Source organism: Hakea prostrata, chromosome 3 (assembly GCF_041222555.1).
Source record: "Hakea prostrata isolate BN-2017 chromosome 3, UWA_Hpros_2, whole genome shotgun sequence".
NCBI classification, from domain to species: Eukaryota; Viridiplantae; Streptophyta; class Magnoliopsida; order Proteales; family Proteaceae; genus Hakea; species Hakea prostrata.
In genome coordinates, this window is record NC_142602.1 from 37,152,861 (window position 1) to 37,170,379 (window position 17,519).

General features: G+C 39.0%; 1 non-coding gene across 1 annotated transcript; it reads left to right on the top strand.

Moving 5' to 3' along the window:
• The first annotated feature begins 3,149 nt into the window (after nt 1-3,149).
• Nucleotides 3,150-3,256, top strand: LOC149022183 (small nucleolar RNA R71). Its single transcript, XR_016172643.1, has one exon. It is a non-coding gene; the product is annotated as a small nucleolar RNA R71 (small nucleolar RNA).
• The last annotated feature ends 14,263 nt before the right edge of the window (nt 3,257-17,519 follow it).

Here is a 17,519-nt window from a genome sequence, read left to right on the forward strand (position 1 = left end):
TTATCTCTTCAATATTTCGGAGTTGGCCCATAATCACACATCTCTAGCCCATCATGCTCCAGATCAGGCCCATTTTCGCATTTGAGAATTTGAATGAACTTCTTGACATGTAAAATAGCATGATTCAAGCCCAAAACTCCAAATATTTGCTTAAATCTTGAAAAGTCCTAAAATCTGCAAAAACAACATAAAACCCAAGGTAACTCCATTCTAAGTGTATAAAATGCATGCTTTATGCCCTAAGATTTCACACATAAATGTGCTTATCAGATTCCCCCACACTTAGACTAAGCTTGTCCTCAAGCAAAAATTAAAGAAAATTCAAATGCAAGTAAGAAACTAGTGCAACAAAATAAATCCTAACTCATTTTCGTAGGAATCACGGTTACAATTAGCATGTGCAACAGGCCTTTAAACCACTAGGTTACCCCTAGAGGACGAGTTTTGTCTCGTGGATGTTTGCAGTGAATGTACATCCAAAATTCCAATTTTTAGCTCAAAATAAAACATTGCAAATTCCAATTCTAACAATTGGTAAGTACTCATACAAGATCAATAGCTATGACAATTTTTCTCACCATTGATTTAAGATCCCCCAAACTTGAACTTTATTACCCCATATTGATTCTTGAGACTTAGCATATATCTCAATCAAGGGCTCACCTTATATCTTTCAAGTACACCTCTCCTTTAAGCAAAACCACTCATAAAGTAAGGGGACCAATGACTAAGGTTTTGAAGTATTTTTGACCAAACAATTTTACCAAGGCATTGATGACACTTGTATTTATTTCTCTTTTTTTTTCTTCTTTTGAGTAGTGAACTCTACATTACTCCACTACGGTTGGCTTGAATGACATGGTGGAGCAGACACCAGAAACCCAAGTTACTTTGTAGCTTTGCTTTGCATATGCCCACATAGACAGTGATGCGAGAGTTCTTTTCAATAATCTCCTTCCTAAGAGTTTCGATCAAGTCACCTCAATTCCTGAGTCGGAGTGCCCTGTCTAGTTCCAAGGAATTCAACTTTTACTTTCTACTCTTTTTCTTCTTCTTCTTCTTTTGTTGAAACTTCTTTTGTCATATGCCATACACAAAATTGATCTCAACTTCTAGCCAAAGAAACAAGGACCCACAAAACTCATAGATGGTCCAACGCCTTAAGTTAAGGGCCTTTTATTTTTCTAAGGAAAGTCTTGTCTCAACATATATACAAGTTACCTTCCTCTCAACAGGGTTTTTATGTGTTCATGATGGGTACCAAAATCACTCTCATTTCACACATCATAGCAATTGAAAGAATATGTATAATAACCAAAAGTCAAAGTTAAAATCTACAACGCAGCTATACCCCCCCACACTTAAGTAATGCAATGTCCTCAATGCATGTATGCTAAACAAAGAAGACAAATGAGGGGTATACCTTTTAGTCAATATGTGCTTATCATGGGAAGCTTTAGTCTTATCTTCAATATCAATGTATGATGGGGAAGGCACTCCAAATAAGAAAAACCGTGAATCGAAAAATCATCTCTAAAGATCTCAAGAAAAACATTCACAATGTTAAAAAAAATTCTCATCATACGTTGAGGTTCTCTAGAAGGTTTTGCATATTTCATAAGATGAATATGATGTTGTTCAATGGAAGAGCTTAGACCTTTGATATGAGTGACAAACCAACCCAATGCTTCTCTATTATCATTCAACAGTGTGATCAACTCTTCTGCTTTGTCAGAAGTTAAATCAGAGACAACAATAACAGGAAGATGATTATCTTGTCTCAGGAAAGCATACTTTAAATTAGAAAGCAATTCTTTCAATTCTAGCTTGGGGGGTTCAATTATTGAAGGCTTAGGAATGGAGATGGAGATGGATAGGGGTTTAATAGGCTCCAAAGGTGTGTGAAAATTTAAGACTTTAGAAAAAAAAGTTTCACTATCATCATCCAACATATCTATACATTCTTGAAATTCATAATCAAAATTAATCTCAAAGTTGGTAATCACATTATTAGGAAAATCAAAAGATTCCTCAACTACAGTAATTGACTCATTCTCAACTTCTATGAGTTTCTTAGACAAACTTTTATTAGGAAATACTTAAACATTTTCCTCATCACAGTAGTCACTAATCTCGCTCTTTTCATTAATATGTGACTCACCTGTTAAATACCCTTTTCCACTTCGCAATGTAGACACATAATTAATTGAAGCTAAAGAAGAAGGGGATGATTCAACTTGGTTGACTTGATTTGGTAAATTTGATGGTCTTTATTGAATCTGAACCCTAGGATTTAACTCAGGTTGGCTAGGCATTTTACCTCTTTCTTGCTCAGACAAAGCACTTGCAAGAGTGGAAATTTGTTTTTCCATATTATGCATAGAAATCATGAAGGTGCTGGAAAGTACTTCCATATTCTTCTCTAAGGAAGAGAGACGAGAAAACTCTGGATTGTTACCTCTGTTGAAACCAAGTGATGATTGATTTTGTGAAATGAAAGGCATATGAGGCACAATAGGAGAATTGACAGGCCTAGCTAAATTGGGATTCTGAAAATTAGGGGCTTGAGGGAATTGGATATTTGGATTATAAGAAAATTTGGCATTTTGCTTTTGAGGGGCACCAAAGTAATTTTGTGTGGAATAATTGCTTAATCCATTTTGGTTTTGCCCTTGAGAACATGAATAGTTAGGATGATTCTTCCACCCAGGATTGTACGTATTACTGTACGGGTTTGGAAACATCGCACTGACATTTTCATGTTGGCCTCTAGAATAGCTAGGGCATTCCTCAATTACATGTGTAGGAGACTGACACCATGCACACATAGCAATAGATTTGTCAATAAAATGTGTTGACTAGGTGGTGGTGGTGCAGCTTTAACTACCAAAGTCTCTAACTTTTTCAAAAGATTATCTATTTGTACTTCCTTATGAACTTGGCTATCAACAAAATATCCCCTACTAGTCTTTTCAGATACTTGGGTTGACTCCCATTCTCTAGTTCTATTTGCTAGGTCTAAAAGAAATTCCCAAGCTTCGAAATCATCAGTGAATGATGTAAGTCTTGTGGGGCACATAGATTCTAAAAGTTGCTTGCTTTGATAATTGATACCCTCATAAATTATTTGACATAAATGCCATAATTCTATACCATGGTGAGGGCATTCTTGGAAAAGGCTTTGGAACCTCTCCATTACCTTAGCAAAGGACTCATTGGGTTTCTGACAAAATTGAAGAATATCATTTCTTATTTTGTTTGTCTTAGAGAAAGGAAAGAATTTCTTCAAGAATAGGACAGAAAATTGTTCCCATGTGATAATGCTATCCTTAGGTAAGCTATAAAGCCACTTTTTGGCTTGGTCCTTTAATGCAAAGATAATAAACCTTAGTCTTACGGCATCATCAGTGAGTTGTTGTACCTTCATAAGGATACAAACCTCCTCAAACTCTCTAAGGAACAAGTATGCATCTTGATCAGGTAACCCATGAAATTGGGGTAACATAGATAGATAATGAGATTTGAGCTCAAAATTATTACCCCTCACTTCAGGTAAACGTATACAGGAAGGTTGTGCAGATCGGGTTGGATAAAACCTATCCCTAAGACTCTTAGGTGGAGGTGGTGGAGGTAGACCTTCCATGGTCAAGTTAGACACTCGGACAATTCTATTTGTAGAATCACGAGTCCAGACACACATGCACTAACCACCTAATGCAATTAATGACTCTTATGAAAGAATGAGATTTTTTTTAAATAAAAATAAAAATAAAGTAACTAAAGAATAAAAGAAAAGAAAATGGGAGAATTGAAAGGAAAGTAGTGAATTTCCCACCACAAAGATTGAAACAATGATTCCAAAGCTATAAGGTTGCCGTATAGCTGAGCGCTGTATAGGTTTGACAGCAAGGGAATCCGTATAGTCTTCGGAGCCACCTACAATCGAATCCTGGGGATTCTGCAGTAGAGTGGGGACTACTATACGTTTTTGCTTCTACTCAAGTTAAGAGTAATATCTTTGAATATTTTTTTATTTTTTTTGAACACTTCGATTTACCTAAGAATGAGAAAAACAAAGTGGACTAATACCTCCCCGGCAACGGCGCCAAAAACTTGTCTATGAATTTTAAAAGTAACCGCAAGCGCACGGTATCGTGTAGCTAACGGGTCGATCTCAGGGAGATATGCCACTTAGAATTCAACTTCTTAATAGTAATGCGAGAGTGGAATGATTCAATTTTTGTTAACTAATTAACTAAACTAAACGATCCTAATCTATATGTCTAATGCAATATTATTGAAACGAAAAATAAATTAAACACAATCAATGCATAAATAAAAGACAGGAAAAAAAATGCGAACAATAACAAAGCAATAAACAAAGAAATAAACAAAGCAATAAAAGAAAAAGGAAATAGCTAAAATGCAGATGCAACACCACCCGTCACCAGAAGCAGAGGCACGACTGTAGGCTTGCTTCGGTTATGTGGTCCGAGATAATGAATGAATAGGCAGAAAGTAAATAACAAAGCAATAAACAAAGCAATAAAAAGAAAAGGAAATAGCTAAAATGCAGATGCAACACCACCCGTCACCAGAAGCAGAGGCACGACTGTAGGCTTGCTCCGGTTATGTGGTCCGAGATGATGAATGAATAGGCAGAAAGTAAATAACAAAGCAATAAACAAAGCAATTAAAGGAAAAGGAAGCCTTAACCAAAGAGAGGCACGACTGTAGGCATCTCTGATCAAGGATCCAGGGGAAGGGAGAACAATAAATAATGCTGAAAGTAAATCCTAAATTAAGAATATGGAGGGGTAGATAGAAGCGGGAATGGAGGGAGGAGAGAAGATTAATAAAAAAAATTACTTACTTGCGAATTGAACAAATGATTCGAATCTCAACCAACCCTAACAACCAGATCTAGATCTAGAATAATCTAAATCTGCAATTGCTAGACCCAGAGAAAAACGAATCTAAAAACTTGAAACTTGAACTTGAATTGCATTACATAAAAATTAAATCTAAACATTGAATCTAGAAATTTAAAATCTCACAACTGCAAGCAAAGAAAACTAGAGAAAGCCTAAATCAACTGAAGAGAGAAGAAAGAATGCTACTACTAAGCTCTAGAACATCTTCTCCTTTGATGGAATATGATCTCCTTTTATAGAGTTTACATGAGATATGAAGCACGGCTGAATTTGAATAAAACTCAGGGTTTCTATCTGACTCAGCCAATTAGGGATTTGACGTAGTAATCGCGCTGACTTAGAGAGATCATATGCATAATTACACCGTTGGAATTGAGGTTTAAGTAGTCATGAAGCTCTCCTCTAAAAATCAGCACGATCGGACATCGGATGACCGTTCGATGAAGGGTTTGATCGAAACTGGACAGAGGCATTCAAAAACGGGATTTTTCCTCTTTTTCTTTCTGAATATAATTCTTTTTCCTCTTTTTCTTTCTTTAATTAAATCCAAGATAGGAAATAAGATATTGAGGTATGCAAGGACTCTTTTCCATTTGGACTCTCTCAATAATATCTCTGTAGATTTGATTTAAAATCTCAGCCGTAGATCAGATTTGCCTTCTTTATCTCTTCAATATTTCGGAGTTGGCCCATAATCACACATCTCTAGCCCATCATGCTCCAGATCAGGCCCATTTTCGCATTTGAGAATTTGAATGAACTTCTTGACATGTAAAATAGCATGATTCAAGCCCAAAACTCCAAATATTTGCTTAAATCTTGAAAAGTCCTAAAATCTGCAAAAACAACATAAAACCCAAGGTAACTCCATTCTAAGTGTATAAAATGCATGCTTTATGCCCTAGATTTCACACATAAATGTGCTTATCAAGTGGGGTTAAGGTCTTTGAATGGATTAAATCCAATTCATTCCAAAGAAGTGATTATGAGAGTTACTTCTCCAAGTAGTGGGGAGGTTAGGTCAAGGGGGTTTATTCACATTAGTGGAGGAGGGACAAGCCCATTGATTCTCCATTAGTGGAGAATTGATTCTCCCCCTTGTGAGGAGCTGTGGTTTGGGCCTATATAAACCAACCCTTTCTTGCATGTGGTGTGCAATAGTGACACTCCTCACTCACATTATTTGTTTTACAAAGTTCATTTATTTCTTGAGTTGTCTAAGTGTTGTGCTCTAGCTTTTGGCTTCTTGAAGGGACTAGAAGAACTACCTCATCTTCTAGTTGGAGGTTGTTTTATCTTGGAGGTGGTGGTGCGAAGAACCCTTGGTAGTAGGGTGCATCAATTACCTTAAAGACAACACTCAAGGTGTGACTCAACCTCATTGATTGGTGGTTTGTTCAGTTGCAACTTCAAGCTCTTTGGATTTGCTAAAGATCTTCATCTCTCAATTGTATTGCAATTTCATTTTTGTGTGTTTGAAGAATTTGTAATTCAATTACCCCAACATTGAAGCCATTTCTTCAGGAGGAGAGAACTAAAACTCTTGCCGCCTTCAACAAGCTGTTGGATATGCATAACCAGAGTAGCCATAAAGATATCTTGATGACTTGACTGCCACTAAACTATCTCATTATACTTGGAGACACAAAAATGCCATGGCAACTACAAACCAGGCTTGGATAGCCTTTCCTTTGAGCCAAAACCCCAAGCCAAACCTGTCACTACAACCTCTTCTCCACTCTCACCTCTGCAACAACCTTCACCTACTCAAACAAATTGCGTTTCAGGGCTCATCAATCAAATCAACCTCTTTCCCTCATGTACGTCATATGCTATACTCACATGGTGGAAAATCAACCACAAGGAGGGAGCCATCTCGATCCAAGTTGCTGAGGATTTGAGCAGGCAAAATGAAGAGGGTTGGGTGTCAGATAAATAAGGGGTTTATTTTGTAAATTAAGAAACTTCAAGGCCAGTAAAATGTAAAAATAGAAAATCGTTTTTACTAGTAAACCCATATATGTGATTCATCCCTAAGTGTAAAGAGAAACAAAGTGAGCGGGTGGTGCTGAGTTTCCCTTTTTATTTATTTATTATTTTTTTTTTGTACTGATATTTTTTTAATACTAGAAATGAAATGTCGTCCGCAAGGGACGAACCCAAGACCTCTCCACTGAGATGTGTGGATCTTTACCACTCAACCAACCTTGCATTAATTTTTTTTTTCATATTTTATTAAATCATAATAGGAAAATGTATCATTGTATTTGTTTCAAGCCTTAGCGTCCAACATGTAGTTTTTTTTTTGGGGGGGGGGGGGGGTTAGATTTTGTATGATTTTGTGTTGTTTTATTGGAATCTAGAGTACATAAATATTTGTTTGAAAAAGATATGTGTCAATGTGTATTGGCCGATACATTGAGAGACATGGAAAACGATATGGAAAAACAAAATCCAGATACATGTCGACCAGTCTAATATCGTAAGTTTGTCAATTTTGGGTTAATAAATCGGTTAAAGGCCAACCCACCCATTCGGCGGCATTAATATTCTCATTCACATCCCAGTATATTAGAACTAGAGGGGCTTGAAAATTTATGTTGAGTCGGGTTTGGTGGTTGTCCCCACCTCCTTTTCTTGTTCATCTAGGTCTTTCAACCTCCAGTTTGAGTTTGGAAAGTTTAATACAAATTTCATTTTGGCCAAAAAAAAATTCTTGTTTGAAAAATATACATGTGGATGTACATCAGCGGACACATGGAAAATGATATGGAAAAACAAAATCCAAGTACATGTTGACTGTCTCATATCATAAGTTTGCGATATATATATATATATATATATATATATATATATATATATGGAACTAGATGTGCTAACACTATAAACCTTAGTTTTAAGATTTAGAGCAAATTGCACTGGCACCCCAAAATGGAAGCATTAAAGCATAGACACCCCACTTTATGTTTAAAAAATACAGACACCCCAATTCAATAAACACACTAGTCCATTCTATTAGTGAAATTGTTAACCCATTGTTAAAAATTTTTAATTCCAAAAATACCCTTACTAAAATCGGAATTCACTGACGGAGTGGTTGGTCGGCGTTTCTCCTCCTGCTGCCTATGACGATCATGATTCATGCCGCTAAGCCCCGCCGCCACTCTCTTGCTATGAAACCTTGCTGTCAAAGTCAAGTCTAGGTCGCCGGATTGCAGCAATGATACATCATCTTCGATGGCCTTCCTCTTGTTGGAAGTGATGGTGTGGGAAGCAAACCTATATACCGGGAACGGATCCCGCAATTGCTGCTTGTAAGAAGAACCCATCACAACTTTCGAGGCATCGTCTGATTCAGGCGGAATCCTAGCGACAAGAGCTTCCATGGTGATGGGGCGCAAGGTGCCTCGCGTAGAACAGTCTCCACCGCTGCTTGACAAACGTTCCAATTCCCCGTCCAAAGCAAACCAACAGCTCCGTTCACAGGATTCACCGTGCGGCCACATGCCTCGAACAATAAAGATTGAAAGAGAGCTGAAGCAATTCAACACAACAAAGTCAGTCAGAGAAACAAACACATACGTACAAGAAAGGATGAGAGAAAGACACCCAGTTTAGGCTGCAAAGATTAAGAGTTTTGAACTGTTTTTGTCTTTTTCAAATCAGCTTGCTTAACATGAAGATGGGCAGAACGGGCACAAGGTTAGTCTCTTCGTCCATTCTTTTTTTCTTTTTCTTTTCTTTTGGGTAAATGAGAATAGATTTCTTGAAGAATAAGTCAAGGGTATAATAGTCTTTGACAAAATATGACTAACCAACTAATAACCATTCTAACAAAATAGGACCTATGTGTTTTTTAAACATAAAGTGGGGTGTCAGTGCTTTAATGCCTTCATTTTGGGGTGCCAGTGCAATTTGCTCTAAGATTTATGAAATCGGACTGTTAAATTAGACAACTTGAACCTCGATTTTCACAACTTCAAATAGTTAATATACAAATTGAAACTGGAATCCTATGTACTAAATTGGTCAGTTCCTAATCATTTCCATTGCAATCAACATTATATTGGAACAATTCACTAGTCAAATTCGATTCATAAGGCTCTCTTTGGCATGGTTTTCATTTTTTTATTTTTTATTTTCTAAAAAAAAAGAAATTAGTACAAAAAACCATTTTTACGTCGAAATGCAAAAATCATTTAATAACCAATAGGTAAAATAAATTTTATGATAAAAAAAATACATTTGACTTATTTTTTTTTTCTATAGAACGAATTTTTATTGATAAGACAAGATCTTGAACAACAAAAATGCCTCAAAGGTTTTTGTCCAAGCTCTAGATCTCTATGAAATTCGGAAGCTGCAGGAAGAGATCCCCAATTAGCAAATTTGTTTACTGGAGATAACAAGCATGCCTGACAATATTTTTGTTTTCAGTAAGATGCCCAAAAAGTTCAATCGTACATTTGTATTCATTGTGAAAAAGGAAAATGTTAGACTGGTAACCATTGTCGTCCAAATTATGAGACTCCTAATATTCTCAAAAGCTTCTGTTGCCTTCCCTAGATTTCTTGATTTAAGTTAATAAGGGCATTCTTGTAAGCCTAGTCTATCTATGTTGTTATGTATCCCCTCCATGGCTCCACCAAATCCTTGAAACCCTAAATCCTATACCTCCTAGGGCCTAATTCCCTCCTCCATATCTTTTCCCCTTCTAGAAACGTAGCCCCCCACCGTTTATATTGTACTCAAACCCCTTGAAACCCTAATTTACCAAAACCCATCTTATTGGGCCTACATTGGTTGGGTTTCGAGATCTAGTTTTACAAAACAAGGCTCTGCTTAGTAAATTAACATGGACAAGAATCCAAATTCAGATGGAGCCAGCTTCTTCAAATAAATCTACATATGAGACAAGGAAGATCAAGTACAAATCTAAATATTCGCACAAAAAAAAAAAGAAGGTTACAAATCCAAAGAAAATAAAGCATCTTTGGACCTTTTATAAAAAAGGGTAAAAGTGTCACGTGCATTTGCATGAGGTATTTATTAATCATCATGTATTGCCCATGGAGGTTGAATGTTCTATGTGTTGCTGCACAATCCTGTTCGTCCCTTCAGCCGGTTGAACCTACAAGAATGAGCTCGATCGTGGAGGTCGAGTTTTCACCTCCGACGATCTAGTTAGGGATCCGACTAAGGAAGACAAGAAAGTAATGAACAATAAGAATTCGAATAGTGATAGTTCTATTCAGCGTACCTTTCTCTTGTGTTCTCATACCTTTTTATAGCTTTTCTAAGTATGAGTTTGAGTGGGACTCAAACTTTAGTTAGGTTGCGATCCTGAATCTTAGTCATTGAGTCCTACTCAAATATGAGTAGTTGAGTCTTGACTGAATACCATTTCTTTGGCTAGAGTCTTATTCAGATTTACCTTGCTATTCAGACTTTGTACTTATTCGACCGACCTTAACTTGGTCGGTCCAACTTGATCCGAGCTGGTTGGGCTAGGCTCAAACCGAGCTGGTTTGGTTCCGATCTAGTCGGACTGGGCTCAAACCGAACTGGTTCAAGTTTATTTATTCTTTCCTCATCATAAGCCCCCCAGTCTCTGGAGTCCGAGCTTTATTTTGTTCGGGCTTTAGAGATTTGGTGACCGAACACGTCAACATTTCTGACCAGTGTTACTTGTGTGCATTCACAACTTGGTTTTGGAAGTTTTATGGCTGATGTCATCTTGACAGGGTACTGCGCAGTAAAATGTGAAATGATGGCGCACATTCTTTCTGCACGTCCTCTTTTGATGACATGTGGCACTGTAGTGATGACCATCAATAATGACTTTTTGGGATTTCAAAAGTCTGAGAATATTAATCGTTTCAATTCAAGATTGTCAGCGCTAGATTGGAATCTTGATGAGGAAACTTTATACTGGATCGTTGGATGGGGAAGCCTTTAAAGTCATTAGATTAGGAGCCTTTTATACTTCTCCTCTTTTATCCGTTAGATCTGGATTTTTTAGGAAGTGTATAAATTTGTCCCTCCTTTTTCTATTTCACTTTTTACTGTGCTCCTTGTTGTATATGTGGAGAAGACGAAGGCTGCAGGATTTACAAGACCTTATTTCGACCTTCACAGAAGCTTTGTTCTTCGATTCCTCTTATAAGTGAGTTCGTTTTCTCTTCACGAATCTTTTGATGGTCTTTGTTTTTTTGATATTTTTCTTTTTTCCTCCCTTCCAATTTTTTTTATAAAAACCAAAACAAAAAACCCCCCCCCCCCCAAAAAAAAAAAAAAAAATGTTTGAGACTCGAGTTTGAATAGTGAGGCCCGTTAAGTTTTAGTATTTAAATTTCATTTAGTTTTTTATTAAATTTTCTTGGAACTCTCGCTTGTCATTTCTTCCATTTCTGCAACTGTAACTCTTCTATAGCCTTAGTTTGTTATCTGTAATGGGTGTTAAAAAGAAAGCTTGTAAACCCTCTAAGATTCCCTCTGGACCCCCCTCTTTTGAGGGTGAGGCTTTTCAGCCACACCGTTCCCGCCCGGGAACCCCTAGTGAGGCGTCCTCTTTTGGGTCTTTAGAGGGTGACGCCGGGGAGAGTGATCCCGACGGTGCACCGTTGACCCTTCCTTGTCTCCTGGTGTTCGTCCAAACCTGCTTAGTGATGAGGAGTTTAGGAGTTTAAGTATTCGTGCTCGGTTTAGCACGAACATGAGAAGATGGCTGACAAGTCTTTCTTCTTCCGAACTTGCTTTTGAGAGAAGTCACCCTAGGACCTCTGAACATATAAATTTCGATCCGAGTAGTTTAGGTCCTAGCTTTTTTCCTTCCAAGCTGACTGAGAGTGACTTGGAACTCATCGAGCTCGGTACGCTATACCAGATGATTTTGTGCTTAGAGTCCCTGCTTCTCATGAGCGTGCTCACCGACTTCCTTTGGGTGAGTTTGTTGTGTATGAGGATGCCTTTGTTAGTGGCTTTAGGATTCCCGTGCACCCAGTCTTTGTTGAAGCTCTTAATCAATTTGGGATGTGCCCAGGGATGTTAGGGCCAAATAGTTGGCGTAACATAATTTGTTTTTGGGGCTTCTGTAAGCAAAAGGAGGTCGGTGTAACTCCGACCTTAAATCTGTTCCTTCAATTTTTCATGCATAAGAAGCAGGAGCAAAGTCGTTGGTTCTATCTTTCCAAATGAATTGCTCTTCAATCTGGATGGGAGGGTAACTTTGTTGGAACAAGGACCCTTCCCTCAAATACTAAGGGTTGGAGGTCTAGATACTTCATTGTTCGCCCTCCCTCTCCTTCTGATTTTCCGATCTCTTGGCCAAAAAATCCTAGGGAAGGTTCAAATATTCTTCCTCCCCTTTCATCATCCGAGCAGGAAGCAAGGGATCGTATTCGGATGATCCCTAATGAAGATCGGAACTTGCTTGCTGTGAATGAATTTTGTCCGGAATATCCCAATATTCTTCATCATTGGGGTTTCTTGACCGGTAAGATGTATGCTTTTTCTTTTTGCTTTATCCTTTAGTTCGTCCTTATTTTGCCAAGTTAATTTACTCGGGAGATGATGCAGTGTTGCTCGGTGAGGATGATCTTGCAGATGCTGCAGTTACCATGCTAGAGGTGGAGGCAAAGCATCCGACCAAGCTAGATAAAATACAGGCTGATCGGGCTTCTCCATCTAAGGATAAGAAGACTGCTGCTAAGGATAAGTCATCTTCTCATGTTCGGAAAGAGAACCCTTCTGATTTTCCTCCCCGACCACCAAAGAGGGTGGCTAGTAAGAAGAGCTCGGATTCTGATCCTCACCCCTCCTTAGGTGAGGATATTTCAGGTCAAGAGACTTCTGTTGAGGTCAGGGCTTCAGGCTCTTTGGGCTCCACCAATATTCTTCGACCAGACTGGTCGTTGGATGGTAACTCTTTGGTATTCAGGGGCTAATCTCTCTCAATGTCTAGAGTTGCCAACGAGTGGCTGGGTGGAGCTATCCTTCCATTCGACTTTGAATATCTTCAAAGTTTGGTCGTCTGCAAGCACACAGTATTACTGTGAGGTACAGATATTTCCTTCTTGTAATGAAGGTTACTTTTCTTTATTTCATTTGTAAACTCCTTGCCTTTTTGTGTGCAGGATGGCTTGTGCTTTGGTCCACTCTCTGGGTCAAAGTATTGACTCTGCTCGGCAAGACTTTTCTGCTCTTCAGGAAGCCAATCAGCGCAACAAGAAGTTGGAAGATGAGTTGGCAGCCCTGAAGTCAAATAACAGTTCCTTGATTGCTTAGGAGGCCGAGCTTCTTAGCGAGGTGGCTGCGTTAAAGGGGGAGAAATGAAGCTGTGGAGCTTGAGAAAACCTCTCTCCAAACATCCTTGGAAGAAACGCAAGGTTCCTTGGTCGGTAAGGAAGCTGAGATTTCCAGTCTCCGAGCCAAGTTAGAGAGCTCGGACCATCAAGTTGCTAATTTGATGAAGGCGGTTGAGGAGAAAGCTCCCTGCGTTTTTGAAGATATCCCCCACCAGCTTCGCATTGAAGTGATAAAAAGGTGGGTCAAGACAGCTGGCTGTAGGAAGTTCATGACCAAGGTAGCTGCACCAGGATATATCTATGCTCGGCGTCATACCTACCAAGGCATTATTGCAGCTTTCAAGGATTTGGATTTAGAGAGATTTCAAAACCTGATTGATCCTGGAATCTATGACGACCTTAAGATTCCCCGACCTACCTAGTGTGCTGATCGACCAAGGTTTCCCAAGCCTTTAGAGGTGGAAGTAGTTGATTTTCTGGATAATTGGGATCCCTTGCCTGAGGTTGGCAGTTCGGACACCTCTTCATCAAAAGGCAAATCAGCTCTGAAGAAAACGGAGAAACTTTAGAGCTTTTTACTTTTTGAGACTTTGTTTTGTCAAGGTCTTTTTTGTATGTATGGCCTTTTTGGGCTTTACTTTATTTTCTGCCTTTCTCGATTTGTAACCTCTATTTATTCAAAATGGAGCAGTTTATTTGGAATGGAGCAGTTTATTTAATATCAAAAGATTTCTCAGGTCGATCGATGCATTTGCCTTTCCGAACATTAAAGCTTGGTTGTTTGTATACTTGATAAAAAGTTAGATCTTTTTGGTGCCTAATAGATTCAAGGCTTTTTTCCCCGAACCTGGGTAGGTCGGTTTTTGTTGCTTGTATCTTAGGTCTTTCTTACCCGACCTTAGTTGGTCGGTTTTCTTGCCTAAGGATCTTAGGGCTTTTTATGCCTAAGTGACTTAGGTCTTTTTGTGCCTAAGTTGCTTAGATCTTTGCTTACCGACCTTAGTAGGTCGGTTTTCTTGCCTAAGGATCTTAGGGCTTTTTATGCCTAAGTGACTTAGGTCTTTTTGTGCCTAAGTTGCTTAGATCTTTGCTTACCGACCTTAGTAGGTCAGTTTTCCTGCCTAAGGATCTTAGGGCTTTTTGTGCCTAAGTGACTCAGGTCTTTTTGTGCCTAAGTTGCTTAGGTCTTTGCTTTCCGACCTTAGTAGGTCGGTTTTTTTGCCTGAGGATCTTAGGGCTTTTTGTGCCTAAGTTGTTTAGGTCTTTTAGTGCCTAAGTGACTTAGGTCTTTTAGTGCCTAAGTGACTTAGGTCTTTGCTTACCGACCTTAGTAGGTTGGTTTTCCTGCATAAGGATCTTAGGGTTTTTTATGCCTAAGTGACTTAGGTCTTTTTGTGCCTAAGTTGCTTAGATCTTTGCTTACCGACCTTAGTAGGTCGGTTTTCCTGCCTAAGGATCTTAGGACTTTTTGTGCCTAAGTGACTTAAGTCCTTTTGTGCCTAAGTTGCTTAGGTCTTTGCTTTCCAACCTTAGTAGGTCGGTTTTCCTGCCTAAGGATCTTAAGGCTTTTTGTGCCTAAGTTGCTTAGGTCTTGCAATGCCTAAGTGACTTAGGTCTTTTAGTGCCTAAGTGACTTAGGTCTTTTTGTGCTTAAGTTGTTTAGGTCTTTGCTTACCTACCGTCGGTTTTCCTGCCTAAGTGACTTAGGTCTTTTTGTGCCTAAGTTGCTTAGGTTTTTTTGTGCCTAAGTTGCTTAGGTCTTTTAGTGCCTAAGTGACTTAGGTCTTTTTGTGCCTAAGTTGCTTATGTCTTTGCTTTCCGACCTTAGTAGGTCGGTTTTCTTGCCTAAGGATCTTAGGGCTTTTTATGCCTAAGTTGCTTAGGTCTTTTTGTGCCTAAGTTTTTTAGGTCTTTGCTTACCAACCTTAGTAGGTCGGTTTTCTTGCCTAAGGATCTTAGGGCTTTTTATGCCTAAGTTGCTTAGGTCTTTTCTTTCCAACCTTAGTAGGTCGATTTATGAATTTTAACTCCTGTTTGTACTCCCCTGATCATCTTAGCAAGGTGTTCTAGCTTGAGTTGTGATGTAGAAACTTCAAAAACTTTATTTAATGGAGAAAAAATTCATAATGTCTGAATCACGGACTATTGCGTGAATATTTGAACAATTTAAAGAAAATTGAAAAAATTCCAAAATTTGTTGAGGATTTAATACTATTGATAGTTTTTCCTCAAGTTGTTTGAATTCCAGGTTCGAGGTATTAGTTGCTCGGTCTCTGGATCTCGCAGCTTGTATGCTCCCAGGGCAATTTGTTGTACTACAATGTACGGTCCTTCCCAGTTTGGAGCAAGCTTTCCTTAATTTGTGGGATCATAAGCAGATGATTTGCGGAGGACTAGATCTCCTAGGGAGATATTGTCGCGGTTTAACCCTTGCATTGTAATATGTTGCAATGCGTCTTTGGTATTCCTCCAGGCGATATTGTGCTTTATCTCTGATTTCCTCAATGAAGTCTATATTTGCCTTCATTCCTTCAATGTTTGCCTCTTCATTGAATTCTTCTTCTCCGATAGATCCGACCTTAACTTCCACGGGAATCCGAGCCTCGACTCCATAGGCTAGTTGGAATGGAGATTCGCCGGTGGTCGTTCTGGCAGTAGTTCGGTAAGACCATAGAACTTTAGGTAACTCTTCTACCCATCTGCCTTTAGACTGATCCAATCTTTTCTTCAATCCTTCAAGCATTGATCTATTGGTGACTTCCACTTGACCATTACTCTGTGGATATGCTACTGAAGACCAATGGTGCTCTATGCCTTGCTCTTTACAGAATAGTTCGAATTCAGCATTTTTGAACTGTTTACCGTGGTCGGTGACGATGATTTTTGGGATACCATACTGATACATGATATTATGTGTGACGAATTTTTTCATTTGGTCGGTATTGATGGATTCCAGTGCTTCATCCTCCACCCATTTAGTAAAGTAATCGATCGCCACCACCAGGTATTCTCTGCTCCCTGTGGCCTTTGTTAGTTTTCCTACAAGGTCTATCCCCCATCTAGCGAATGGAATCGAAGAGAGGGTTGATGTTAGAGGCATTGTAGGGGCATGAGGTATGTTGGCGTGTGCCTGGCACTTGTCACATTTGCTTATGCTAAGGCTTTGGCTCCTATATGACTTCCACAATTTCCTTCATGGATTTCTTTTAGGATGACAGCTGCCTCTGGAGCCCCTACGCATCGTAACAATGGTCGGGTTAGAGACTTTTTGTATAACTTGTCATTTCTGACGGTATATCTGACTGCTCTTTGCTTTATAGTTCTAGCTTCTTTTGGATCTTCTGGTAGTAAATCACTTTCCAGATAATTGATTATTGGAGTCATCCAACCGTGCTCGGTCTATATGTGCATCTGGTCAGTCAGACTGATGCTTGGAAATTGTAGCTCTTCCATATATACGACTGGGTCTGCATCCATTTCATTTGTAGCCAATCTAGATAGGGCATCTGCCTGCTCATTTTCTGCTCTAGGGACTTATTGGATTTGGATGTCTTTTAAGCATTGTCTGTATTGGTTGACCATGGTCAGATATTTGGTCATTCTTTTTTCTTTTGTTTCATATAGCCCATTCACTTGATTCGCAATTAGTTGTGAGTCGCTTCTAACTTCTATGTTTTGAATATCAAGGGCTTTTGCTATACGAAGACCTGCTATTAATGCTTCGTATTTTGCTTCATTGTTTGATGCCCTGAATTGGAAGCATAGTGCATACTGTATTTGGAACCCTCCTGGGCTTATTAGGAGCAAACCCGCTCCACTCCCTTGTGCATTGCTAGAACCATCCACCGAGAGTATCCATCTTTTAATACTTTTGGAAGCGGCCTCTTCTTCTTGCTCATGCTTTGGTTAAGAAGTTTTAAGGATGAAATCGGCTAGGACCTGTGCTTTAATAGCTGGTCTTGGTCGGAACTCAATCTGATGCTCGCTTAGCTCAATTGCCCATGATACCAGTCTTCCAGCCAAGTCTGGTTGGTGCAGTATTTTCTTTAAGGGGAAGTTTGTTAATACTGCGATAGGATGTGACTGAAAATATGGCCTCAGTTTTCTGGCTGCTATGACTAGGGCCAAAGCTTGCTTGTCCACCTTTGGATATCTTGTTTCAGCGTCAAGGAGTACATGGCTCACGTAATAAACGGGGTTTTGCTGTTTTCCTTCATCTTGCACTAGTACTGCGTTAACGGCCAGTGGCGAAGTTGCCAGGTAGATGATTAGTTCCTTT